Source organism: Peromyscus leucopus, chromosome 5 (assembly GCF_004664715.2).
Source record: "Peromyscus leucopus breed LL Stock chromosome 5, UCI_PerLeu_2.1, whole genome shotgun sequence".
Taxonomy (NCBI): Eukaryota; Metazoa; Chordata; class Mammalia; order Rodentia; family Cricetidae; genus Peromyscus; species Peromyscus leucopus.
Genome location: NC_051067.1, coordinates 41,281,882 through 41,307,868, shown reverse-complemented (window position 1 = coordinate 41,307,868; position 25,987 = coordinate 41,281,882). Strand labels below are relative to the sequence as shown.

The following is a 25,987-nucleotide window of genomic DNA, read 5'->3' as shown; positions in this document are numbered from 1 at the left end:
CAGCCTCTCTCTCTCTCCTTTGCCCTTTCAGTTCCGTGGAGACTTTCAAGTAACCAAAACTATCTTCAAAACACAATGAGACAAACTTGCTGATCTGGCCCCATCCGTGGTCACAGCTGAGAGCAGAAATCAAGTTAAACGATCTTTACACAAGTGCACACGTGGGTGAAAACAAGGAAACTGTATGAGTGTGTTGACTTCCGTGACCGTGATGATGGCTCCGTTGTACACACATTTGTGTAAACCCATCAAATGGTGTACATTGCACAATTTCAGATAAGAGAATGGTTTGTTTTGCTTTGTTTTTGGAACTACTGAGCCTGGACAGATGGCTCTGTGGCTGGGAGTGTGGCTGTTTTTCCAGAGGAGCGAGGGTTTCACAATCATCTGAAACTCCAGTTCCAGGGAGTCAGATACCCATCCTCCGCTGGACCCATGTGTCATGAACTCCTCTCCCCTCCCCTCCCCTTCCTGTCCCCTCACCTCCCTCCCCTTCCCCCCCCCCCCCCCCAACAGTTTTCTAGCCTTGGCCTTGGCTTACTGTTCTTTCCTGGTATTACTCTCTCTGCCTTCTGAATCCTTAGTTTTGCCTCAGTTTCCCTGGTGTTCCCATCCTCCTGGTTTGCTCACAGGTGTATATGAGGATTTCCCTGAACTCTCCAGGGAGGAAAAAGATCCGACTTCCTGAGAGGGAACGTTCCAAAGGTAGCAGAGACACTCCGTGCACTGTAAGCAAAGCCCCAGAGGAGAGAAGCTGAGTCGGCGAGGAAGTGCGCTCCTGACATCATCCCTGCCGGTCTGAAGACTCACTGAGGAGTCTGAGATTCCGCGTGCTACGGGTTCATTGGCATCCTTTGGAGAAAGCCTGGGACAGTGGGGGTGACAGCCTAACATCTTGATCCTTTGTTCTCTCAGTGCCTGAGACAGGGAAGCTGGTTTTTATTGGAGAACCCTGTCCTCCAAGGCTCCTAATTTTGATTGGGTTTTGAAGTCCGGGAACAGAATGCGGAGACGGGAAAGCACCGGCAAGTGCGTGCTTTCTTTCTCTCCTTAATTGTAGATAAGACTTAGCAAAGCATTTCCGGTGTTTTCTGGAAGGATCTCTCCTTAGTCCTGAAGGAGAGGAAGGCGCAAGAAGGGAGGATCTCCGACCCCAGATTGTTCATACCCGTTATTGAGACTCTGTGAAATTGCCGGTTGATTAGAATAACCTGGAAACAGGTTTTTTTTTTTTTTTTTTTTTTTTTTCCCCTTAAAGGAAAAAGATGACAAAAAAGAAAAAAGAAAAAAAGAAAAGAAAAAAAAGAAAAAAGACCTTGAATTTTATAAAGATGAGTTGGAATTTATTGCCCTTCGGTGGTGGGGATGTAGCTCAGTGGTAGAGCGCATGCTTAGCATGCATGAGGTCCTGGGTTCGATCCCCAGCATCTCCAGGTCTTTTCAGAAGAAAGGTGCGCCTTTATTTTTAGAATTCTAATTTTCTCCTTAGTCTACTTAGGGCTATACACAAAGCGACATCATGATAGCTGTGATAAAGTCTTCATTTGCCATCTCTGTGATCGTCTCAAACAGATTCACAGCTCTGAACATGGACGGATGGTTTTCTCTTTCCCCCTCTCCCTCCTCTCACACTGGAAAACCCACCACTTTATGACAGTTAGCGATTTGTGGCACTTTTGGAAAGGGCTTTGTCTGGTGGGCCCTTTGTCTAAGAGTTATATCTCCTTTGAACTTTTGCCTCAACTTTCAACTTGCGACATTCTGTGACATTAACAAGTAAAGGGAGTTTAGAAAAGTTTTCCAATGGCTCCCTCCCCCCCCCTCGCCCACAAGCCAGCAGCAACCATCACTGGCAGTCTGCCTGGTTGGAGTTAAATCAAGAGCTTGCTTTTAAACCTGGAGTTGTAAGGGTAGAGAGAGGCAGAGGTTAGGTAAGTTCTTAAAGAGAACAGTGGGTACCGGTTCTTCCTTGCATCTGACTACAGCATTTTGGACATTCAGGTATAGTAGGGTCTCACGTTCCAGCAACTTGACCCTAAGGAGAGAGGACACTAAGGTGTGAATCTTAATCACAGTGCTGCCCACTACTGACCAGTATTAGAGGCCTGAGAAATGCAACCCCGAAGTATTAGAGATACAAGGACATTTTAAATAGTTAATTCAACAATAGCCATAGCATTTATCAGCTTTCCACATCACAGGTTAGGAGTCCACAGACCTTTTCCTGGTTAGTGCATTTTTGTTGTGCTCCGTCATTCTCTTACAGTCTAACCGGCATTTGCCAAAGACCAAGGTGTCTACTCAACAGTTTTAATGGCATTTTGTTCTATTGATGCTGTTTATTTTATTTGGGGCAGGGGCAGGAGATCAAAGCTTGTGCATGTAGGCAATCACTCCATCTCTGACCTCAGCTATATTCCCAGTCCTCTTTTTGCTTTTTATTTTGAGACAAGGTCTCGCTAAATTGCCCAGGCTAGTCTCCAACTTCTGGTCCTTCTACCTCAGCCTCCCAAGCATTTGGGATTTCAGACCTGGCCACCATTCCTGACTTGGTGACTAGCTTCAGGCTGTAGTTGCTCCTCCCCCACCCCTCTCCATTCCATTCCACTCCCCACCCTGCCTTCCTTCGTTATCATTTCTCGGTCATCAGCAGAATCCGATTGTGATGGTTAACCTTGGCTGTCAACTTGACTGCATATGGACTCAACTAAAACACAAGCTGTTGGGCACTGCGGTGAGGGATTTTCTTAATCAGATTATTTGACTCAGAAAGACCCATGCCAAATCTGGGTGGCACCAATATTTGAAAACACATGAGAAAGACCCTTTGAAATTTAGCTACAGATCCTCTGTGCCCACCCTGGGATGCTTGGTGTTTGAGCCCAGAGTTCCAACCAGAGTGCCAGGCAGAGAATCCCAGAGCGGTTTTTCCAGCCTTCCTCTCCCCATTTTCATCTACCTCATGATGATCCTGGGCTCCAGGACCAAATAGAGCTGGACCTTGCATTCTACTTAAGAGACTCCCAGAGTCGGTGTCCCCACTCCCCCGCTTGCTCACCAACCACCCCTACCCACTGTGCAGGCCTGGGAATTCTAGTTCCAATCAGAACTCCAGGAGGGAATCCTAGAGGTGGTTCAGTCTCCTCCCCCTACTGCTAGGCCTGGACCTCTTGGAGCCAGAACCCAAAACTTTTTCTCTTTTTTTGTCTTTTCCTCCCTCCACCCCCCCCCCCCCCTTTTTTTTCTCTGTGTAGCCCTGGCTGTCCTGGAACTCTTTCTCTGTAGACCAGGCTGGCTTCGAACTCACAGAGATCCGCCTGCCTCTCCCTCCCAAGTGCTGGGATTAAAAGCATGTGGCGGCACCACTACCTGGCTCGGTCACATTTCTTAATAAATCCTCCTGCTTCATAATGATGTCTTTCCTGTGGCATAAGTCAAGAGCCCAGTTTCCCCTTAGTGGCTGTATAAAAACGTGGGCAGCAGCTCCGACCTGCAGACAGGAAGTGAGTCGCGAGTTTCTTCTTTCTACTGCCCTGGGACACCCTGAGTTCTTTCAGAAACCTTCACTCAGAGGAAGCCTGGATGGTCATAGGCTCTAATCATTTTGAGACCCTAAGTTCCAAATCAACTCTTTCTTTTATAAATTGCCTTGGTCATGGGTGTCTTATCACAGCAGTAGAAAAGTAACTAAGAGATGCTCCCAGTAAGTCTGCATTATAAACGTGTGATGCTATTTTGCTCCTCAGCTGCTTTAGATTTCATGAACCCCTGCACACTTCTTCTGAAGTAGAATTAGGAAAAAATGTCCAATTATTAGATATGGATTCACTGTTTGTTTATTTAGTGATTTGTTTAAAGCACTCCTTGTCCTGCCTATTTGTCAAGCATGACCTCGCTTGCTACCTGGAACAGAGTGACCTGGAGAAGTAGCCGAAACAATGGGCTGTTGCCCTTAACAACCTGCTGACTGCCTCCAACGCCTCTGTAAAATCTTGCTTGCCCACCCCACCTTGTGGCTTTAGAGTATGAAATGAGAACACAAACTGTACCTGGCATTGGAGCCTTTCAGGAGTTATCCTGGCTTTGGTTCACCAGTGAGGTCTCCTCTCGTCCACTCTCATTGATGCCAGAGTGCTGGCTGATTCCAGATGATTCCCACAACATTTTCTCACCCAGAAACCAAGCGTCTAGTGTCTGTCCAGCTCTTACTTGCCCAGTGTCGTCTCCAAGGAGGTACCACCATCGTCCCTTGATTTCTATTGTTCTATTCTGTCAAGTAGTATGGTAGTTCGAATGAGATGTTCCCCATACCCTCACATTTGAATTCTTACTTGGTCCTCAGTTGGTGGTGCTGTTTGGGAGCTTTAAGAGGTCTGGTCATGCTGAAGGAAGGATATCACTGGGAGGAGGCTCTGAGGTTCAAGATGTAAGCCTGCTCCTGCCTGCGGCCAGCTTCCCCACTGCTTTGTATGGACTCTTAGCCTTCTGGACTTAGCTAAGAAGCAAGCTAGCCGGGGCATCTATTTCCCTCTGCATTCTTGACCACAGATATGGTGTGGCCTCAGCTTCTGCCCTCAGGATTGCCCATGGACGGTACTCTCAGACTGTGAGCCACAATAAACCCTCCTTCCTTAGACTGCTTTTGTCGGGTGTTTTGAGAAAAATGCTTTCCTTATCACTGCGGCTCATGGTTCAGTCCACCCTGGCATAGTGGCTGGAGCGGCTGGGTCGGTGGTGAAGGGAATGTGGAAACGCTTCCTCCCATTCCAGCAGAGGAGGACGCTCCTGTCTCCTTTCCCCTTTCCATGTAGTCTGAAACCTCAGTCTACGGACGGTGCTATCCATGTTTGAGGTGGTAGGGCTTTCCTTAGTTAACTCTCTCTGAAAATGCCCTCTCTAAAGCACAGGGGCCCTTAATCCAGTCAAGTTGACAACGAAAATGAGTTATCTCAGATGGTGGAGCAGCTAAAGTATTCACATGCAAAAGAATGAAATTGAATCTCACACCATCCGTAAAAACGAACTAAAAGTAAGTCATAGACCTACATGCAAGAATTAGAGATACCGATAATCTAGAGGTGATCTGAAGTACGCGTAAAGTTGTACATTAGTATATTAACAATACACAATTTGTTCGAAGACTTGAGCGTCCTCAGATTTTGGCACTCGCAGGGTCTTGGAGTCAACTCCCCTGTAAAATACCCAGCATTGCGTTTAGCTTCTCCACAAGAGGGTCCGTGGGGAGCATCCCAGAACCACCACCCAAATGAAGAAGGCAGAGCTGAGAAGGAGCAGTTCCAGGACTCCTGACCAAGGCTGTTTGTAGGTCTTGCCATCCATCTCTGCTCCTTCCTAGGAGCTGCAGGAGAGCACTGGGCTCTGGTGTTTGAATCTTAAAGCGTAGGGCCAGCGCCCAGGCGTTCTGCATTTGAGTCGAGCCTGTTTGGAGAGAAAGCGTTGGGTTTTGTTTTATCAACACTCAAGTGTGCTTTTTTCTAACCCGCCAGGCATGCCGATTGATTTTGCTAAAACTTTAGACTAATGTGGTTTGAGACTAGCGCTTGCTGAACATCCAGGCGCATGGTGATTCTGAATTGTCAAACTGGAAACCGGTTCCACCTCACTCGGAGCAGTAATCTCTCAGACTCTCTTCGGGTCCCTGGCTTGCACGCTTTCAGGGACTCGCTCTGTGCGTTTTCCAAATAATCGAGTGTGTCCAAGTGTTTTGTTGGCCTGAAGGAAGCGCTTTTGTTTTGGTAGCAGTGTCGATCTATCCGAACAGGACATACACAATACCAATTAATATAAATGGTCACCTAATCTACTGCGATTTGATCAAAAACTATAGTGGGTCGTCCAGGTGGCTCCGTGGCTTAGTTGGCTAAAGCGCCTGTCTCGTAAACAGGAGATCCTGGGTTCGAATCCCAGTGGGGCCTTCCTTATTATGATTTTGAAACCCAGCCGTTTGTCCTGACAAATTCTTAGCCTGAAATCATGTATAGTTATACAACCAAATCTATTATTTGGAAGTTCAGTCTCTCCAACCACTTCTAATGATCTAGAACCTGGCTAAGAGAATTTCTAACAGAAAATTGGAAGGATTTCAATTTAATCTTTACAAAATATTCTAATGGAGGTCCCAAACTCTAAGCATGTTACTTAAACAGATGAAACATAGACGAAGCTCATAGGACACTTTCCGAGTTGCATTTTGTGTCTTTTCGAATGCACATTTAATCTACAGGAATACTCACTAAAGTGAGCATTACTGTACACACTTTCAGGTAAAGCAAATGAAAATAGAAAAGAGACAATCTGCCCAAATCTCACAACTAGTGAAATAATGAGGCTAGACTTTAAAGTCAGTATTTTTCCTGATCCTAAATACCACATCATCTTATTTATAAAAGTAACATCCAATATAGCTTGGAAGAAGAATGTTTAGCATTGTTTGGCACATAGACTGACTAGGCAGCCTTTTCTTTTCTGTAAGTATGCTCACATACTCAAAAAACATGGCAACAATTTTTGCAGGTCTTTTGAAGTGTTCACTGATTTCTTTAAACTCTCATGTATTTATCATGGACCAAAGAAAAAAATATCCTTAACAATCACAAATCAAGACCCAGTCACTAGGGCTGGGGAGACAGCTTGATGACAGGGTCTGGGCTCTGTGTGAGGGGGGTCCTTGGTGACCACTGTACTGGTAAGCAATGTCAGGAACATTTTTCAGAACCACAAATGAATATTACAAAGCTCTTGAGTTGATCTAGGAAAATATATCACTTTGTTTTTGGTTGGCAGTGTTGAGCACAGAACGGGAAGTCCCACATGCGTGTGGTAAGCGCTGGACACTGAACCACATCGTTCATTTTCAACCGATATAAACTGGGTAATTCGAGGCACATGCCTAGTCAAGGACACCAAGGTTCCAGACCAGCAGGTCAAATCCACAAAGTTCTATTTCTGAATGAGAGGTGATTGCAATGAATTCTGGAAGGAAGTCTTTGCAGTATACAACCTCTCTTATACCTCATCTTATTGGAAAATACAGTTATCTATTTCAGTTGGTAATTATGGAGATCAGTTCAGTCCCTCTTTTATTCAAAAAATTAATTGAATGCCTGCCCATATTAAGTGTGGAAAAGTAAGTGACTTCTGTACCCAAAGGAGATAAAAGCTCATTTGGGAGGAAATGAGTGGAAGTTAATTACATAATAACAAACATAAACACAACGTTGGAGGGGGGGTGATGAAGGGCCTTTGGTGTTTAGGAGGACATAGAAATGGGATTTAACCAGATGTTATGGTTTGAATGTGAAGTTTCCCCCCCATGTTCTACATGATCTCCAACTGGTGACACTTTTTAAGGAAAGATCTTGATGGAGGAGGCAGGTCCCAGTGGTTGGATGGTAAATGTCACCGTCCAGCCATGCTTCCTGTGCCGTCCTGCTCAATTGTGAGCGAACTGCTGTCATATACTCCCACTGTCCTCTGTCCTGTTACAGCGAGCCAAAAGGAATCTCTCCTCTGTTTAGTTCTTTCTTCTCAGGAGTTTGGTCACAGCCATATGAAAAGAGAATAGTTTCTGGTCCAGTCCATTCAGGTCAGTCAGTCAGTCAGTCAGTCAGTCAAAGGACCAACCCTAGGAAGGCAGGCACACCTTATCATGCTTAAGCCACCAGGTATCATGATGATTTACTCTTATTAGAGACCTCAAATGGTCAGCATATGCTGGCTAAATTTTTAAAAACATTGTAAGAAATCTGTGGTTTTGTATATTTGTTTTCTGTCAAAGGTAGTTAGCCAGGCAGGAACTCCTATGCAAGGGTTCTACACTAGGGGAGAAGGACTTAAATCCAGATACACCAGTGACAGCTGGGGAGTCACAGCCAATGGAAGGGCAAGCAAGTGTTAATGAACAGGAAGTTCCTAAAATAGTTTTGACTAGATACCAAGGTTGCAGAGAGACCTGATTAGATATCAACGGTAGGTAATTGAGCCTGAACTGGACCTAGTTGAGAAGAGGGCTCAAAGAAGCCTGATTAAAGTTTGGCCAAAGATGGCATCCTTGTAACCATGCCATCTCATCCCATTGCCAAGGAATTCTCTCAGCTTCCCGAAGGAATAGGAAACTCTAGGGCATGTGAGGGAGCCAGAGAAGCATTCCCATGTGTTCCCAGGCTTGCTGGGACTGTTCTACCCCCCAGGGTCAGGCACCACAAACAGTCAGGGCTTTTCTAACAGAGTGATTTGAAGGCTTTTTGATAAAATCTGAGTTATTAGATTTGAACCAGGACAGTAGATGCTTAATAGATAAGAATGTAATGGTCACATCTTTTAATTTTTGAAAATGAATCCTTCTGTTTCTATCATTTCAAAACATTCCAGGAAGGTCCTTGGGACACTGGGGTCTGTTTGAAGAGTCATTTTGTTTGCAGTAGGAACCAGTGCTGCGGGTCCCTCAGAGAACCACAGACTGGATGTGTTGGTTGCAAGAATGCCTGGGGTTATGAGCATCATGCATGGCAAAGGATGGAGGGATGCTGTTAGGCCATTCAGAAAAGAGAGTTCTTTGTGTGAGAGCTCATCCACATAGCACCAATGAAATAGAAGACAGGACCACTTCAGCACTTCTGCTAAGGCAATACCACCAGAAAAAAAAGTCATTTCCTCCGGCAGTTAAGGTAACACCATCACAGTCCACACAAAGGACATACAAACACCACAGGAATCCAAATGATTTGTTTTCACAGCTAGCAAACAATGTTGTAGTTTCTCTGTATAACCAGTGGTAACTCATAATACTAGTTAATAGGCAATTGGACTCTGAAACAGGACTCAACTTACTTTCCCATTATGTATGAGAAAAATAAAGGCATAAAGGTAAGAAGAACAACAGAAAACAGATCACCAGATTTAAAGCTCGCCTTTTAGGCAAGTGTGGTGGCCCATTGCCTGTAACCCTCACACTTGGGAGATGGAGGCCAGAGTAGCCTACATAAAGCTCTGTCAAAATAAAATAAAATAAAATAAAATAAAATAAAATAAAATAAAATAAAATAAAATAAAATAAAATAAAATAAAATCCAAACAATGAAACAAACAAAAACATAAGCTATATATATAAAATTTAGTTCCTCACCCGCCCCAGGATCGTCTATCAGCTCATTCCTAGTCTACATTGCAGGTTCAGGTTGTTGTTTCTCCAGGAGACTGTTTGCCAAGGGACACCAAGCAGTGTTTGTTCACCTGTCCTTTTGGAAGGGGTGCTCTTGCGGCAGCATCTTGTGCTGGGGAACCCAGGAGAGACTCAGTTTCAGGGCCCTGCCTGCGGTCCTGGCACAGACATCCCAGCTACGGTCGCGGCTCCAGCCCTCGGGAGATGAGTTTTTTCTCTTGCGATGCCGGGTCACGAATCAGGAAAAAGACAAAAAGAAATATGAGACTCAAACAGGCGGAGTTGAGGAGGTTGCAGGCAGTCACAGGAAGGGGCTTTTCTCACAGCTGTTGGGGCCTCTCCGCCTGGAAAGGAAATTTTCTCCAGGGCTTATTGCCTCTGTGTCTGTGCTTTGATTGTCCAATGTCACATAGAGTAGAGGAACAAGTTTTTCCACGTTTAGCCGCCAGGTGAGAAATTACAAAAGGCCTTTTAGAAAAGAGCTTTCACAGGTCCCACCGAGATTTGAACTCAGATTGCTGGATTCAAAGTCCAGAGTGCTAACCATTACACCATGGGACCGATAAAAAGTAATGAATATGTAACCACAGTTATGGAACTTTGTATGAATTACATGTTGGAAGAAACAAGATTAAGCTTCAGTTTTAATAAAGCCGTTTATTGGGAGAGACACGGCAACACATTAATTATAATAGAAATTGCAGTTCGCCGGCCCTCCCTCCCTCCCTCCCTCCCTCCCTCCCTCCCTTTTCTCTCGTTGCGGGCATAAATTAGCCTGGAGAAGACAGCAGGGGTAGACTTAGATTTAAGAGGCCCACATCTTACACAACTTCGGACGTCTGTAAGAGAAAGCATAGACACCAAGCAAAATTAGACACGGCCATTCCAAAGCTTGTGTGATGTATGGGGGTAAAACTGGAGCAAAGATTTCCTGCCGAGTCTCAGGTAATTTCCATTATAATACATACTTTTGCAAATTTTACAAAAAATGCACTTTGCATAGAGTAACCTCTACTAAGGCCACAGAAAGTGTCCCTCAGAAGAGAAATTTTTACATTTAACACTCATGAGAGATAACAGTCTAATGTGTGATTTGACAATATATTCTGTGCTGGAGGGATGGTTCAATAGTTAAGAGCACTGGCTGCCCTTGTGGAGGCCCGGGGTTCAGTTCTCAGGCACCACAACAGTCAGCTCCCTACCACCTGCAGAAGCCGGAGATCTGACTCCCTCTTCTGGTCTCCAGGGCTTCTGGACTCCAGGGCTACTGCACACATGCAATACACATTCAGACAAGTAGGCAGGAACACACACACACACACACACACACAAATCAAAATTTGAATTTAATAATCTATGTTTGCAGTTTTTCCCCCTAGAATTTGTCCAGGAATTGTTTTAAGCATGTCTAAAGAATAGGAATTTGTAGTCCTACAAACTTGAAATAATTCAGGTCTATTATTTAATTATTCTTAAAAAGAAGGGGACAGTTGTATGTGCTACTTGATGGCTTGGAAGTTGGGAAACAGGTATTTAAGTTTAAACAAACAAGACTCTGTTATTGATGAAGTGTAGTGTACAGTGTGAAGGGAAATTCCTGGAAAGAGGCTGTGTCTGCCAAGGTGGATGGACTGATAGAACTTCAGTGATGGGGGGAGTCTGGAATGCTGCAGGTCCAGAGCCTAATTACAGTCTATCCTGGGCTACCTACAGCTCTCTAACTAGCCATTGCCTGCCCACCTATGTTTTGGGCTAGCAGATAAAAACCAATTGGAATTTATTAACTTAACAAACCCTATTTCAACAAAGACCGCTATCAGACAGCATCCGGGGCCCAGAGCTGACATTTCTGCACTTGGCTGTAACCCACCTTTCCGATGTTTCCACATCTGTATTTGAAAAGTGCCTTGATCTACAAATTTCCTCTGTTGCTATGAAACTTCATGAAACTACATTGTTCCTCTTTGGAACATGGAGTTTGGGGTAGCCTAAACCTGTGTCCCAGGGCCATGATCACTCATATTTGGCTTCAGAATAAACTATTTCATCTCTTTTGATGTGAGAGCTGTGGGGTTTTTTGTTTGTTTGTTTGTGTTTTTGGTTTTTGTCAATAGGGTTACATTTTGTAAGTCATAATAAATGAGATATACATTCACTTCAAAGTAAATTGAAAAGACATACATCAAATTTTTGGCTTCACCCTGGAGATGAAGTAATTTTCACCTTTTGCTGTGTTTGTCATGTTTCACTCTAGTGGGTTTTTTGCAACTATATATCAATTTAGTAATTGCAATAAAAATGTACAAAAAATGTCCCTCAGTATGAGACTTTCTTATTAGTCACATTTCCTACATGTTGACGGCTGCTGTGCAAATCATGGCTGTGATTATACCATGCAGAATGTGAAAGAGCTAGAAGAACACAGTGGAGGAGTACAGCCATTAACCGTGGTCAGGAAAATGAATGGGAGGCTCTGTCTCATTCTTGACTATCAGAGGACTTGAGCAAAATGCTTATCTATGATTGAACTGGGTTTAGTGACCATTCAGTTCCAGACCTCATAAGAATCTATTTAGAGGGAAATGTTCTGATCATTAAAAACTGCTCAAATTAGAAATGTCAAAATATGAGCAATCAACATAGAGACTGAAGAAGAAAGAAAAAGGGTGAGAAAGATCCATTCAGCAACATCTCAAGCATCTCTTGTCTACTGAGTACTCGTAAGACTGTGGGACATGCTGGGTGAGGAGGGCAAAGTGTAATCCAAGGCTAGAATGTGGGACAATTCCTGTGCCCTGAGTCTTCTGGCTGACACTGGTGGCCTACAGCCCTCTCTACTTGCAGGATAGAGGCATCCAGCCTCACACTGCCAGACCCGAACACCATCAAATGCTTTCCCAGAAGGGAACCACCAGAGGATTTTCTGGTAACCACAATAGAGATTCACCAAGTTCTAAAAGTGTACCTGTGAGTATCAGCAAAGACGGGAGAGGCACAGCTCTGAACTGTTTCCTATAGCAGTGAGGAATCCTGTTAATATTTTAGTGACCTGACTCAGGCAAAACAGGATCCTTGGGCTTACTACAGAAAAGAGTGTCCTGATGAGACAGTATAAAGCCCCTCTCATTAGCAGACATTTCAAACCTAGATTTTAAGCATGAGGTTAAGAGAAAGAAATTCTCAGAAAGAAAGTATCACATTTACTGGTATATTTGCCTTCTATAACAATAATTTAAGAACATTATGTATATTTCCAGGTACCCTTACATTTCTGTAATGATAGTGTTCAGGCATTTATTTGAGACATTTTTGAAAGAATTTTTAATGTGTATAGTCTGCTATGTTAAGATGTATTTCTGGAATGCAAAATCTTTAATATGAGACCTGTGTAATTCTAAAACTGAATCAATATACTGCTAAAATTGTGCTGGCTCATGCATTCGTTTTCACTGGAACTTGAAGTAAAAGAGACTAAACTCAAAGTATCTGTAGCCCAAAACAACCAGCCACAAAAAAACGTATCGTGCCACACACAGCGGCAATTTCTCCTTTCACCATTCTTCCAACTTGGAAACAGTCTCTGTTCTAGGAGTTATTGTTTGTGTGAATACCTTCCATCTTTGTGCATTTTTTTGCCAAATTGTTTTATATTCTAGAAAATGGGAAAGTAGAAGGATTTGGAAGTGCCACAGAAGCATGCTAGTGGAAAATTTTTGGTGGTGACTGTAAAAGAAGAAAAGCCTTGCAATTGCAAACTGTTTTGAAATAAATGAAAGAACTGTAAACTGGGTGTGATGGTTTAATCCAGCACTCTTCCAGTAATTCTAGCACTCTGGAGGCAGGGGAATCACCACATGTTCAAGGCCAGTCTTGTGTACATACTGAGTTCCAGGCCAGCCAGAGCTACAATGTTAGAGACTGGAGGGCCAGCTGTGACAGTGTTTGCAATCAGTACAGTCAAAAAGTATATGGAGAAATGACAGCTGAGAGTGTTGGTGCATCTGGATGCTGAGGCGGGAAGATCTCAAGTGTGAAGCTAGACTGAGCTGTTCCATGCTTCAAAGGAGAGATGGGGAGTGGGGAGAAGAGAGTGTACTATGATGTCTTCTGTGTGATAGAGCACATAAGCATTCTCATGATCTTATGTCATGTGGATGAGGGCGTAATTCAGAATTACCCAAACCTACAAATGCCAGGAGGGCGTGAGTTGTGTTCCTTGGATATTTTGAGTTAGTTGTAGAGAATGAGTTGAGTTTCTTACATTAGATGTTATGTTTGTAAACCACATTGTTTTCTTTTGCCTTACTTAAGAAAATTTGACAAGGTAAACTAGTTGAGTAGTTAGTTTGAATGCAATATGTTTCTACAAGACTTTTTGCAGGAGATCAAATTTTGCAGGAATGCATGGTAGCCACTTTATGTGGCACACAGTACTAGGGAAACCATACTTGAAGACTTCAATTGGAGAGTACAGGCCTGTTTCTTTGAACTGTTGAGTATATTGAATATAGATATAAATCAGAATTTCAATTGCCAGGAAAATAAAACCTTTAAAGAAACTTTTACTTTTGCTCACAATATCAGAATTATTTGTGAAGATGAGATTAATCCCAGAGGTTGAAATTCTTTTAAGAACAGTCTAAGAGTTTGCTATCTTTTTGACACTTATTTCTATTCAGTGCATACATACTAGACTTCCTTGTTTGGAGACAGGGTTTCTCTATATAGCCCTGGTTGTCCTGGAAGTCACTGTGTACACCAGGTTAGCCTTGATCTCACAGAGATCTATCTACCTCTGCCTCCCAAATGTTGGGATTAAAGTGGTGGGCCACTACGTCTGGCTCATTTTATCATAGCAGTAGAAACTCTAACTAAGAAAGAAGTTGGTACTAGGCCATGAGGTCTTATGTGACAGACCTAACCACGTACTTTTGGGAGGGTTGTGGTGGCATTTGAACTTTGGGCTGGAACTTAGTGGGCTGCTCTTTTGGAGCTTGGAAGACAAAAACACTGAGAATGATGCATACAATAGAGGCTTGTGAAGTTCCAGAGGGAATTTTGAGAGGCCCTTAAAGACTTTATTGATCCTTTGAATTAAGAATCTGTAGTTCTGGTCAGCTGGGACTACAAAATCGACTGTGATTAATAAAAGACTGGAATCACTAACGTGACACTCTTGTTTTATTGGGATAATTGATGCTGGTTAGTTAGAGCTGAGAAATTAGTGATGATTAAGAAAAGACCAGCAGCATCTAGGATCGTATTTCTAGGAGTATATCCTTTAGTGAAGGTCATCATCACACAGAAGCTGTGGTCTAGAGGGGACCAAGGCTGTACCTTGCTTGTGATGGTAGCTAAACTTGGGAATGTATGAGTTTCCCAGGTGGTACTGGTTTTGAAGGAATGCAGGGATCATGGAGAGCAGCTGAAGCTCCGCACCATGCGAGAGACCAGGAGAGGACATTGATGAATGTGCAGCCTCAGTTGCAGCAGAAGGACCGGGATTGAGGGGCCGTGGGCAGAAGTTGAGGCTTGGCACCGTATGGCAGCGTTAGAATCCCCAGAGTCCAGGAGAGGCTATTGGAGAAGAAGCAGCCCAGTTGCGGTGCAGATCCCAGCCTTTGGGAGATGTCAGTGCCGTGGGATGACCCCTAAGAACAGCAGCAGCCACGAAGGGGACCTGAGCCTGGGAGAAAAGCCGTGTATGCTTTGGATGACAGAGCCAAAGACACGCCACTGCCAAGACCGTTGGATCCTGGAAGTCTGACACGGATTTTTATACTGCTGGACTTGGTTTTGCTTTGATTTGATTGTCACTATGCTCTGGTTTTCCTCTCTGGAATAACTAAATTCTTAACTTATTTTGATTTTACAGGAGCCAATAGTTAAGACACTCGGCTATTTAGAAAGACTTTTATTGCTGTCTGGAGGTCTACCCTCCAAGCCCAAGCACTCGGGGCTCAAAGGGAAATCCACAGTGTGGTGAAGTTACGACTTTTCTATCTGAGGGGTTAGGGGAAATGAAAAAACTCACACTCTCTCTCATGGTTTCTTTTCTTTATTCTCATCATGCCGTTCTCTCTCAGGTTGGACTACTACATTGTCTTACTCCTCTCGTGCCTTTTTGTAGCTTATATATCCCAACAAACTCTTCCAGGCAATCCAGGGGTCACAAAAGGCTTCATTTCATTATTAAGTTAATGATTATAGAACTCACGACTATGTGAACATTTTAAACCAGCATTTTGTAATCAGAAGTCATAAATTTGGATTTATTTTGGATCTCAGAGGTGTTCTGGAGACTGCCTGTCTCAGGGTGTAGAGACACAGAGGAGTCGCAGGGGTGGGGAGATGGGGGATGGGGGGGATAGGGGGATGTCAGAGGTTCTCTAGTACAGGCCCAGGTTACTGTATATTTTTAGTATCAGCTCAGCTGGGCACTTTCCACGAAACTAATAACCAAAAATGCCTTAAACTTAAAGTGTATTTTCTGCCCTATATATAACTTCTAATTATCTAAGAACACCTGTAGCCCTTATTTGGGGCTACAGAGTCAAGTTATTTTCTGTAGCCTTGACTAGGCAGAATATATTTTCACAAATTGAGGTCAGGAATGGGTACAAGGATTTAATCATTTTCCAGCTAGCAGTAATTGGGCTGTTTTTATATTTATGTTGAGGTTTATATATGTATTATGCCTAGCCAGACAGCTCAGTTATGCGTTCTTGCTTATCTGAGGTAGTTTATCTTAAAAACCATTAGCAAGAAATCTGGTCTAGTTAAAGGAATTTTAGCCAGCCTGGCTCCTAAATCATAAATCTGAGCTGTGATCTAAAGCAGCTCCTAAATGTGACTCACAGACCTCATGGAACAGTAGGCCTTAGGTTATAAAACATATCCTAGTATTTATTTTTATTCATCAAAACTTTGTGTCAATAAACAATGCAACTTAAGAAGAAATCATCTTTCTGACAATCCACAGAATTAGATGCCCAGTAGACTGGATTGTATTCATGAGAAAAACACACTACAATATAAGCAGTGGGGGATGCCCCACAATCATATACATCATATCAAATACCAGAGGAAAGATTGTAACAGTAGCATGTGAAGGCATAATAGAATAAGAAGGCATTCTGGAGTCTGTGTTCTCATAAGCCTTGCTTGAACGAGATATACCCATCAGAGAATTTTTCTTCTGGTGGCTGACACCTGGACTTCAATTGCCACCTGTTAAATTTTTGACATGGCTACTGTCAGACTTTGAAGTTTTAAAGAGACTGAATTTTTTTTTTTTGAGACAGAATTTCTCTGGGTAGCCCTGGCTGTCCTGGAACTCACTCTATAGACCAGGCTGGCCTCAAACTCACAGAGATCTGCCTGCCTCTATCTCCCTAGTGTTGGGATTAAAGCTGTGTGCCATCACTCGGCTGAGACTGAACTTTTAAAGTGTTTTAATTTTTAAAGACTATGTAACTTTTCAAATTTAGAATATGTTTTATTTTGTGATATTGGTATTAATGGCATCTTGGGGACAATGAGAAAAGAAAGGTGATGTGTTTGCCTGTCAAGTTGACAAAGGGTCAATCATGCCAGTTAGTTTTATGTCAACCTGATGCAAGCTACAGATGTATCTGGAAAGAAGGACCCTAACTTGAGAAAATACTTCCAAAGATTAGCCTGTAAGTAGTGCATTTTCCTCTTCTTCTCCTTCTTCTTCTTCTTCTTCTTCTTCTTCTTCTTCTTCTTCTTCTTCTTCTTCTTCTTCTTCTTCTTCTTCTTCTTCTTCTTCTTCTTCAATCTCCTGGAACCGGAGTTACAGATGTTGTGAGGTAACATGTAGGTGCTAGGAACTGAACCTGGGCTATGTGGAAGGTCAGGGATCTTAACCACTTAGCCACCTCTCCAACCCTGGTGGTGCATTTTCTTGATGGGTGATTGATGTGGGTGGGCCAAGCACATTGTGGGTACAGGCATCTCCTCTGGGCAGGTGGAACTGCGTGCTATAAAAAACAAGCTGACTGGGTGGTGGTGGTGCCTTTAATCCCAGCACTCATGAGGCAGAGGCAGGTAGATATTTGTGAGTTTGAGGTCAGCCTGGTCTACAGAATGAGTTCTCAGACAGTGAGTTCCTGGACAACAGAAAAGAAAACAGGCTGAGCAAGCCACGAGGAACAAGCCAGCAAGCAGCATTTCTCAATGGCTTTTAAGTTCCTGCCTCCAGGTTCCTGCCTTATTTGAATTCCAGTCCTGATTTCCCTCAGTAATGGACTGTTACCTGGAAGTGTAAGATGAAATGAACCATTCTCTTCTCAAGTTGCTTTTGTTTATGGTGTTTTATCACAGCAGTAGGAAACCTAAGCGAGACAACAGCTCAGGCCAGCACCTCCAGAGCTGAGGAGACAGTCTTAAAGATTGCAGGGGATCTGAGGCAACCCAGGGTTACACAGCAAGACCTGTCTTGAAGTAGAAAACAAATAAAAATGAAAAATAAGTAAGTACAAATGGCCTACAGTATGGGTTACATTTAAGGTATATTACTTTTTAAAGTCAGGTTGTAGAAGAATACACAAGTATTGTTCCTTTCATATAAAAACCATACATGGCGAGAAAAGCAGCATAAGTTGAGATAGTATAGAATAGAAACATAAAGAGAAAGTGCTCACCATGTGATTGCAGACTTTTGAGGAGGACTTGGCTCTGCTGAGTAGAAGAGGAAGAGGGATGGCCACTTGGCAGGGTCACCACGTTCATGTTCTGCTCCCAATTTGGGTGCTGCCTGCAGGGGTATTCCATGCACTGCGTTTTAAGGGACCTGCACATACATTCTGTTATGTAATTACAGTGTGTAGAAGGTAAACGAATCAGTTAATCTTTTGTTCAAATCTGGCAGGAATTATCCCCAAAGCCAAATAGGTAAGGAAGAAGAATATCATGGAAGAATTGAAGATATGGAGGAAACTGAAGAGGTCTGTTACCTGCTCAGAGAGTGGAGAGAACAGGTGAGAAACAAGATCAATGGTCAGAATATTCTGGAATTGATAACAAGTCCAAACTCTACAAGTTGCAAAACAATTTCAAAGCAAAAGAGATAAAAGTAAACTTATACACCAGCTATGGCAGTGGCAAAGATGTTCAAGTGGGGATGGAGGAAAGAGCCGACAGTAGGTGATTTGTGGCAGAATAAAATATATTCAAAAACTTCACGCGAGATTTGACAACTGTAAGCTTTTACTGAACTAGTAGCTCTGAACGGCTTTTATTTATGCTGCTGGGACTCCTCCGCACCACGGAGACCGGTGCTTGCTCTGTTTTAGGTTGCTTGTTTTTTAGTTTTGGGAAAGTATTTTTCCACTTGTTTTTCTGCTGCATTTGTTGGAAAAAAAAAAAAAAAAACTGCCAGAGAGCTACAGAGTGAGATCCCATCTACCCAAAAAGACTCTGGAAGAGTAAGAGGGGAAAGCTGAGCTCGAGAAAAGAATCACAGGTAAAGCAACAAGTGTGGGCCATCTCAACCCAGGCTTGCCTTAAAAGTATGTTGGTGACAGCGGAGAGAGTTATTTTATGCCCGCACCGCTGGAGTGTGTTGGTTGTTTATATGCTACCCAGTCTATTGTTTTGGCTATAAACCAACCAAGGCAGCCAGCCTCCTTCAATCTGTTCTCCGCAGCACAATTGATAAGAGGTTAACTTTTGATTCCTCTACGCAAAAACCCTCCCGTGGCTTCCTGCCTCAGAGCTCTTGCAGTAACTCAGGGTGTGTTGTGTTATCCATCCCCCTTTCCGTTTTTCTTTTTTTCCTCCAAAAGTGACACCATTTCTCCCTAATTATCTTCTACTTTCTCCACCGGGTCCTTTTTAGCCAGACTCTCAAGAACCCCGTTCGTTCGTCCCCCTTCATTGGCTTCAACTTGATGTTTTTTCTTCTCCACTCTTCCTCTTGCCACATGCAGGCATCAACTGTAGATTGTATTGATTGAATTCCCCACGGTGCTCCCAAGAATCTAGCTTCTCTCTCCATCCCTCTCCCCCGTCCCCCCCCCCTTTCTTCTGTCCTCTTTTTGACAGAGTATTTGTAACCCACGTTGGAGCTCCCTAAGTACCCAGGCTGGACTGGTGCCATATTCCTTCCTCGGCTCCATGATTGCTGCGATTATAGATACACAACACAGTCGGTCCTTTATAAAATTCAATTTTCATTTACAGAATTGATGCTCATGTGTTCAAAACTACAAGTTTAAAGCCAAAAAACACCCAACATTTTCAACATAGTGGGAGAGGAAGACATAAAAGATAAGTGAACACAATATCTCTGAGTATTGCCAACTGAATCACTGGCTGCTCGTTGGAGTAGACCCTTACCGCTGCCTCTTCCTGGGGGAGATTCCTCTACCCACTGCACCGCCATCTGTTGAGCCAGCTAGACTCACGCTGGGATAATGAAATGTAAACAGAATTGATGCAGTAGTGTTGAATGGAAACCGTAGACTATCCTCATTCTGCCTGCTGAAAGCAACCTTTGGATCCCCAGAAACCACTTGAAAGTTTGTGTGTGTGTGTGTGTGTGTGTGTGTGTGTGTGTGTGTGTGTGTGTGTGTGTAAACTTAATTGTCTGCTCCTAATTCTAAAATGTGCCCTTCCTATATGTTGACTGACTTGATAAACTTCGGCATAATAAGAGTAAATGGGTTTTTAAAATAAAAAGGTACGTCAGGATTTAAATAAATAATCAACAGATTTTCCCCAACGTTTAAAGAAGATAGACAAAGTGTGATGGCTCACACCTGTAACCCCAGCACTCACAATGCTGAGGCAGGAGAATTGCCCTGAGTTGGAGGCGAGTCTGAGCTACAAAGTGAGACCTTACTTCACACAAAACAAAACAGAAATGAGTTCACTAAGTGCAAACAGCCTCCCTGGATCAAAGAGGAAAGCTGGAGAAAGAGAGCGAGCAGGGTAAATGTACCCCCCGCCCCCCCCCCCATAGGGATTCATACATTTCTGGTCCCAAAGTCTTCTGGTGCGAGGATTCAGAAGTCAGAAAGTGGCTTCTGCAGGCTTGGGAGCTGTCCTGCGCGTGTCTCCCTCCTTTCCCGCCCGGACTCGCTCTGTGGGAGGAGGCGCCCTGTGGGACAGGAACTGAGTGAAGGCTGAGCGTTTTCATAGGCAATTGTTATTCTTGGTCTTTTCAAGAACATTCCACGTAATACACAATAAATTGAAATTAAATCTATAGTTTAAAAAAATCCTAAGAATACATTCGAATTATTTAAAAAAAATTAAATGAACAAAGTGACCCTTCGAAATTAAATAGAGGTTTATTTTGAGAGCTTGCGCAGCAGTTGGCTCCATGGCTTAGTTGGTTAAAGCGCCTGTCTTGTAAACAGGAGATCCTGGGTTCGAATCCCAGTGGGGCCTGCTGAGCTCTCTTTTCTTCCCGAATACTCGGAAGTGGATGCGTAAAGAGAATACTCGGAAGGAACAGCTCGCCCTCTTGAAAACGGCCGGATAGCAGAGCAAGCTCTCTTCTCATCCACAAACAAATGACCGGAACTTACAAGAAAAGAAGGAGACCGAGCGAGGCTGCCCCCCAAAACTTACAAGAATGGAAACCGAGCGAGCTTGCTCAAATCGCTTTTAGGAGCGTTGGCTTGCACGCGCCCTCCGGGCGCACCGTGGCCCGGCAGTGGGAGCGAGGGGGCTCGGGACACTGCATCCGATGTTCCAGGACACGAAAGGGTTATTGCAAACCTGGAAGTCCTGTGGGACTTGGTGACTGGAGCAGACTTGAGGGAACTCCTGACCAATGGCCAATTATAACAATTCGGAAAGAGCACCTTCTGCTACCCAGTTCGGAGGCTGAGGCTGCGTAACGTTTGTTGAGTGAGCGAGAGAGCGAATTGATGTCTCCTGTCTCTGTGTTTTCTACCGTCAGGGTGAAAGGCAGGCCTCTCTCTCATCCACCTCCTTCCAGCTTCCTTTAATTTTCTTCTAATTTACTTTGCGATGCAGTAGTGGGGTTGGGTCTAAGTCACCTGAGGTCTTGATGACGCTTGGGGCATTTAGGAAGCGTTAGTTTAAACTAGTCGTTCAGCGCCGGTGCAGAAGGGTTCGCAAGGACAGAAGGGTCCCTCGGCTTCCCGCCCACTCGGCTTCCCTCTCCTGCTCAGGTTTCTGTGCTGAAAAGACTGTCCTTAGCAAGGATGCTTTTTTAAAAATGAGTGTTCTTTGTTTGTTTGTTTGCTTTTGAGACAGGGTCTCTCTGTGTAGCCTTGGCTGGTCTTGAATTTATAGAGATCCTCCTGTCCTGCCTCCCGAGTAATGGGATTAAAGTCGTGGCCCACCACATCTAGCCAGGGAGTTTGTTTTTCATAATAATTGTCTTACAAGAACGGAACAATCTTATAGTAACAGCATTTCTACTTTCTCATAAAACTGAGGGGAAAAACAAAAACTCAGAATAATCATGTATTCTGGCATGACTTCCCTTCTGTACATTTAAAGACAACACTTGCTATTGTTTGTGGATACATATATGCTTAGTAGAGCAGAAAATATGAACATGGCGGAGAACAACGACCGAGTTGGAGACTGCTTCTGTGGAGTTTGGAGGGAGCATCAATGTCCTGGGGTGAGCTCACATCATGGTGAGTACAAAGTCGAGAAAACAGCCAAGGGACACGGAAGAAGAAACTGCCTTACTACAGCACGAAAAGAAACACAGGGTCCTTTGCAAAGCCAAGCCCTGCCCAGCCAAGAAGGAATGGAATTTCACTGTGGAGTCCATATATACCCATACATGGGTACACGCGGAGGACAATGCTCATGCTACGTTTAATTTATTCCAGGTGCACAAAAAAATCAGTCCGTGTGATCCAGTGACCAGGTCGTTTCCTCCTAAGAGTTCCAGCTGAAACAAATAAGAAATGTGCAAGTATGTCTGCAGTCCCCCAAAGGTGACAGCTATCTCGCCAACGCAAGTGTAGAAGTCTTGCTTAGTAAGAATGCCACACTGGACCAATCTGACCACATGTGGACCTTTGGGGGACACGCAAACGCTAGTTAAAGCACCATGAATAAGGCACAGTGTGACTGGCACACACTGTCTCTGTCCGGTTTTAGAGTTAGGATGGGGAGGGGGCTGTTCGTAAACCAGAAAAGTCTTCTCTCGGATGCTGTGTTTGGAAGCGGTTGAGTCTAGTGAAATAATTATTCTGCTATTATTTTGAAGAACATCCCACTAAACATATCTGGGTTTAACATTTTCTTTGAGAAATTCTGACTATTCAATTTGTGTAGCAGCTTTAGAGATGTTTTCCATTTCTTCGAACTTACATTTCTTACATAATTGATTTCATTTGAATTTTCAAATTATTTGGGCAAAATTCTCTCCCAACAGTGTTCACGTTGATCGATACACTCCAATCTCCTCCTTAAAAAAAACAAACAAATAAACAAAAAACTCTCATGTTTTTAGGTCTCAGAGTAAGTTTGGAACCTGGCTGTATACTGGCCCTTGTCAGGCTGGGTGACAGACACTAAGGTGGCCGGTGTTCACAGAGTATTAGACCCTGCTTTCCTACAGCTCAAGAGAAAGAAACCTCAGAGCCAGGGGAGGCAGTCTCTGATTGGCCGAGCTTTTCAGAAAATCAAGTTTCTTCCACATTTCCAAAGCCTTGAAATGAGTCCCAGATGACTGGGACCCCAGTCTGGCTGGGGAAAGAAATCACATGGTGTTTCCTGGTGCAGTATGGCAGCTGTAACCGTCGGAAACACAAGGGGCGGGCAGTACAAGACGAGGGTTTGTATTAGATTTCTCTAAGCATCAGAACGGATAGGATGATATCTATCTATCTATCTATCTATCTATCTATCTATCTATCTATCATCTATCTATCTATCATCTATCTATCTATCTATCTATCATCTATCTGTCTGTCTATCTATCTATCATCTATCTATCTATCTATCTATCTATCTATCTATCTATCTATCTATCTATCTATCTACCTATCTATCAGTTTGGAAGCTGGGTGCTTCCGCGGTGGTGCATCCTACAGTGGCAGTCTCCCGTCGGAGAGCCCACAGGGCTGGGAACCTCAGCAGTCACAATCTGGCACGGAAAACCTAGAGGATTCTTGGTCCTTAGTCAACGATGGAAGCCTGGAAACACTGGTCCAAACCAGCCAAGGGGAATAATCTTCCTACCAGAAGGTAAGGTCCACAATCAGGATAATTCCTCAGGTGAGGCTGCCCACCCACGTGATTCTGAGTGGCAAGTTGACAAGGAACCAACCACTTCACTGCACTAACTCTCCAAGGGTCACACTGGAGAACACAAAGCAACGTTTGCTGACCGCCTGGTGGGCTGGGGACAGGCGCGCAGGGCAGGGACACAGGGAGGGTCTTTCTTCTCCCTTTACAGGATTGCCGTTTATTCCCAGAGGGTCTCAGACTTGACTAAACTGGCCAACCCCGTGTAGCAAGGATTACAGAGGGATGGCAAATACTTTGCCTTTTCTGTTTCTTTACTAAAATCCTTATCAGTTGAGAGGCACGTGGAGCACTACGCACTTTTGGGCGTTTGGAGAACATTGGGACCTACCCCCTCTTTTTTTATGGTTGTTGCTCTTTTTTGTTTGTTTTGAGACAGGGTCTCTCTTTGTAGTCCGGGCTGTCCTGAAATTCACTATATTGACAAGATGGTCCTTACTCCCAGAAATCCGCCCGCCTCTGCCTCCATGGTGCTGGGATTAAAGGTGGGAGATCTGCATTTTGCTTGTTACTGTGCTATATCCAAGAAGTGACTCAGATTTTTAGAATGTTAGTTACGTCTTTGGAGTAATGTTCACAGCAAAGAACGCGTTATTCGGCTAAAACTAAAGAAATGTAGACAGCTAGGGGCTCAAGTTCTAGCCATTTGTGATACTTTTTCATCCTTATGTTGCCGTAGGACCACGTGGCCTAATGGATAAGGCGTCTGACTTCGGATCAGAAGATTGAGGGTTCGAATCCCTTCGTGGTTGGCTTTTTTTCTTCCACCTCCAGCTCTACCCTTTACAACTATCCTTATAACTTTTATCTTTCCAGCGGCAGCCACGCTTCCCTAAGAAGTCTCGAGTGCGGCGGGTCCGCGAGTTTGGAAATAAACCGTAGGTAGTCCAGACAATCTGTGTGGCGGCCGCCGAGCTGGCGCGCACTGTGGGGTGTGATGGTCTTAACGGGCGGGATGGGAGGTTACAAGCCTGCATCATGTGGTCCCTGAAGTGTGTATTGGGGTTGCAGTGGGCACACAGTTGTCAGTTGTCGATACTGTGCACGTGTGTGCAGCTCTATGAGCCTTGAGAATTTTATTTTTCAAGTCCATTTAAAGGTCGCCCCATTGGAAAGGAAGATTTCTCGCACTTCAAAGGAGCTGCATCACCTAATTAATCAGGTGGATGTGCGGAGCCTGAGAACGCAAAACATCTGAGAAGTCAGAGACCTTCTGAAAAGGACATCGATCTGAACAGATGAGTTCGAATAAAGGAAACGGACACATTATTAGAACAATATGGTGAGTCAAATTACATTCAAGTTCATTATGAATAGTCGTAGGTGATTAAATAAATTGGATTATTTGTCACACACACCCCACCCCACACCACACCCACACCCCCCCAAGCCGCCGCCCTGAGATAGGGACCTTGTAGGCATACTGCTCTCCACACTCCTTATAGAGCCAAGGATGACCCTGAATTCTTGATTTTTCTCCCTCCACCTCTTGTTTACAGGAGCATACATCAATCATCTAGAATCCCTTCCCCCAAACCTAAACAAACAAACAAAAAAAAAAAAAAAAAAAAAAAAAAAAAGAAAAGAAAGAAAGAAAGAAAAGAAAATGTTCCGAACACATAGGGCAATGTGATGGAGGGATTTTCTTATTTTTTCTTTAATATGTTTTTAATTAAAATAGAATTATATTGTTTTCCCCATTTTTCTCCCTCCAGTTCCCCTCAGCTACCCTCTTTTGAATCTCTCCCATGTTCCCACCTCCACACTCAAGTTGATATCATCTTTTTCTTATTATTGTTACATATATATTCTTTGACCATTATTGTTACCTATGTGGGTACGTATATGTGTATGTAACCTGCTGAGTCCATTTTTGTTGGTGTGTATAGAGTTTCAAGACTGACCACTCTGTGAATAATTAATGAGGGCTTATCCCTGGGAGAGGCTAATTCTCCTCCCAGCAGTCATTAGTTAGTTGCCCATAGTTCTTTGTCTACGGGTGAGACCCTCAAACTTTCCTTTCTTTCCATGTTCATGTCCATTGATATTGCCAATTGTTCTAGTCTGGTCTTTGCAGCCATTTCTAGGAGAGACTGTTTCATAGCAGACTTCCTGGGATTCTGGCTCTCACTATCATTCCAACCTCTCTTCAGTGACATTTCCTGAGCCATAGAAACAGGAGCTGTAGTAGATATAGGTGTATCAGTTAGGGCTGGGCTCCCCATGATCTGTTGCTATCAAATTTGTCATCTTAAGCCTTTCCTACCAACACTGGGGCCCCCAGAGTTCGTACCACTGACACCAGAACCTTGGCTTTTATTATGGCTTCTTTAAAAACAACATTTAAATTCTCTAAATGCTACCAGAAATCACCTTGGCTGAACAAAAGATGGAGTCAGTTAGGTGCATGCAAATCAGTCCTGTCTATCACTGTGAGGTTTGTTCCACTCCTGGGAAATGGATGCTTGTCCACTGTGGCCTGTCCTCATGGTCCTCACTCTGCAGCCCCTCAGCATATGCCTCAGCTGCTCA

The 25,987-nt window shown here is 43.8% G+C and overlaps 5 non-coding genes across 5 annotated transcripts; 4 read left to right on the top strand and 1 right to left on the bottom strand.

Annotated features, from left to right (window-relative positions):
• The first annotated feature begins 1,361 nt into the window (after nt 1-1,361).
• Trnaa-agc lies at nt 1,362-1,433 on the top strand. The gene has a single exon. It is a non-coding gene; the product is annotated as a tRNA-Ala (tRNA).
• A 4,429-nt stretch (nt 1,434-5,862) lies between these two features.
• Nucleotides 5,863-5,936, top strand: Trnat-cgu. Its single transcript has one exon. It is a non-coding gene; the product is annotated as a tRNA-Thr (tRNA).
• A 3,734-nt stretch (nt 5,937-9,670) lies between these two features.
• On the bottom strand, nt 9,671-9,742 carry Trnaq-uug. The gene has a single exon. It is a non-coding gene; the product is annotated as a tRNA-Gln (tRNA).
• Nucleotides 9,743-20,525: 10,783 nt separating this feature from the next.
• On the top strand, nt 20,526-20,599 carry Trnat-ugu. Its single transcript has one exon. It is a non-coding gene; the product is annotated as a tRNA-Thr (tRNA).
• A 3,535-nt stretch (nt 20,600-24,134) lies between these two features.
• Nucleotides 24,135-24,207, top strand: Trnar-ucg. The gene has a single exon. It is a non-coding gene; the product is annotated as a tRNA-Arg (tRNA).
• Nucleotides 24,208-25,987: the final 1,780 nt, after the last annotated feature.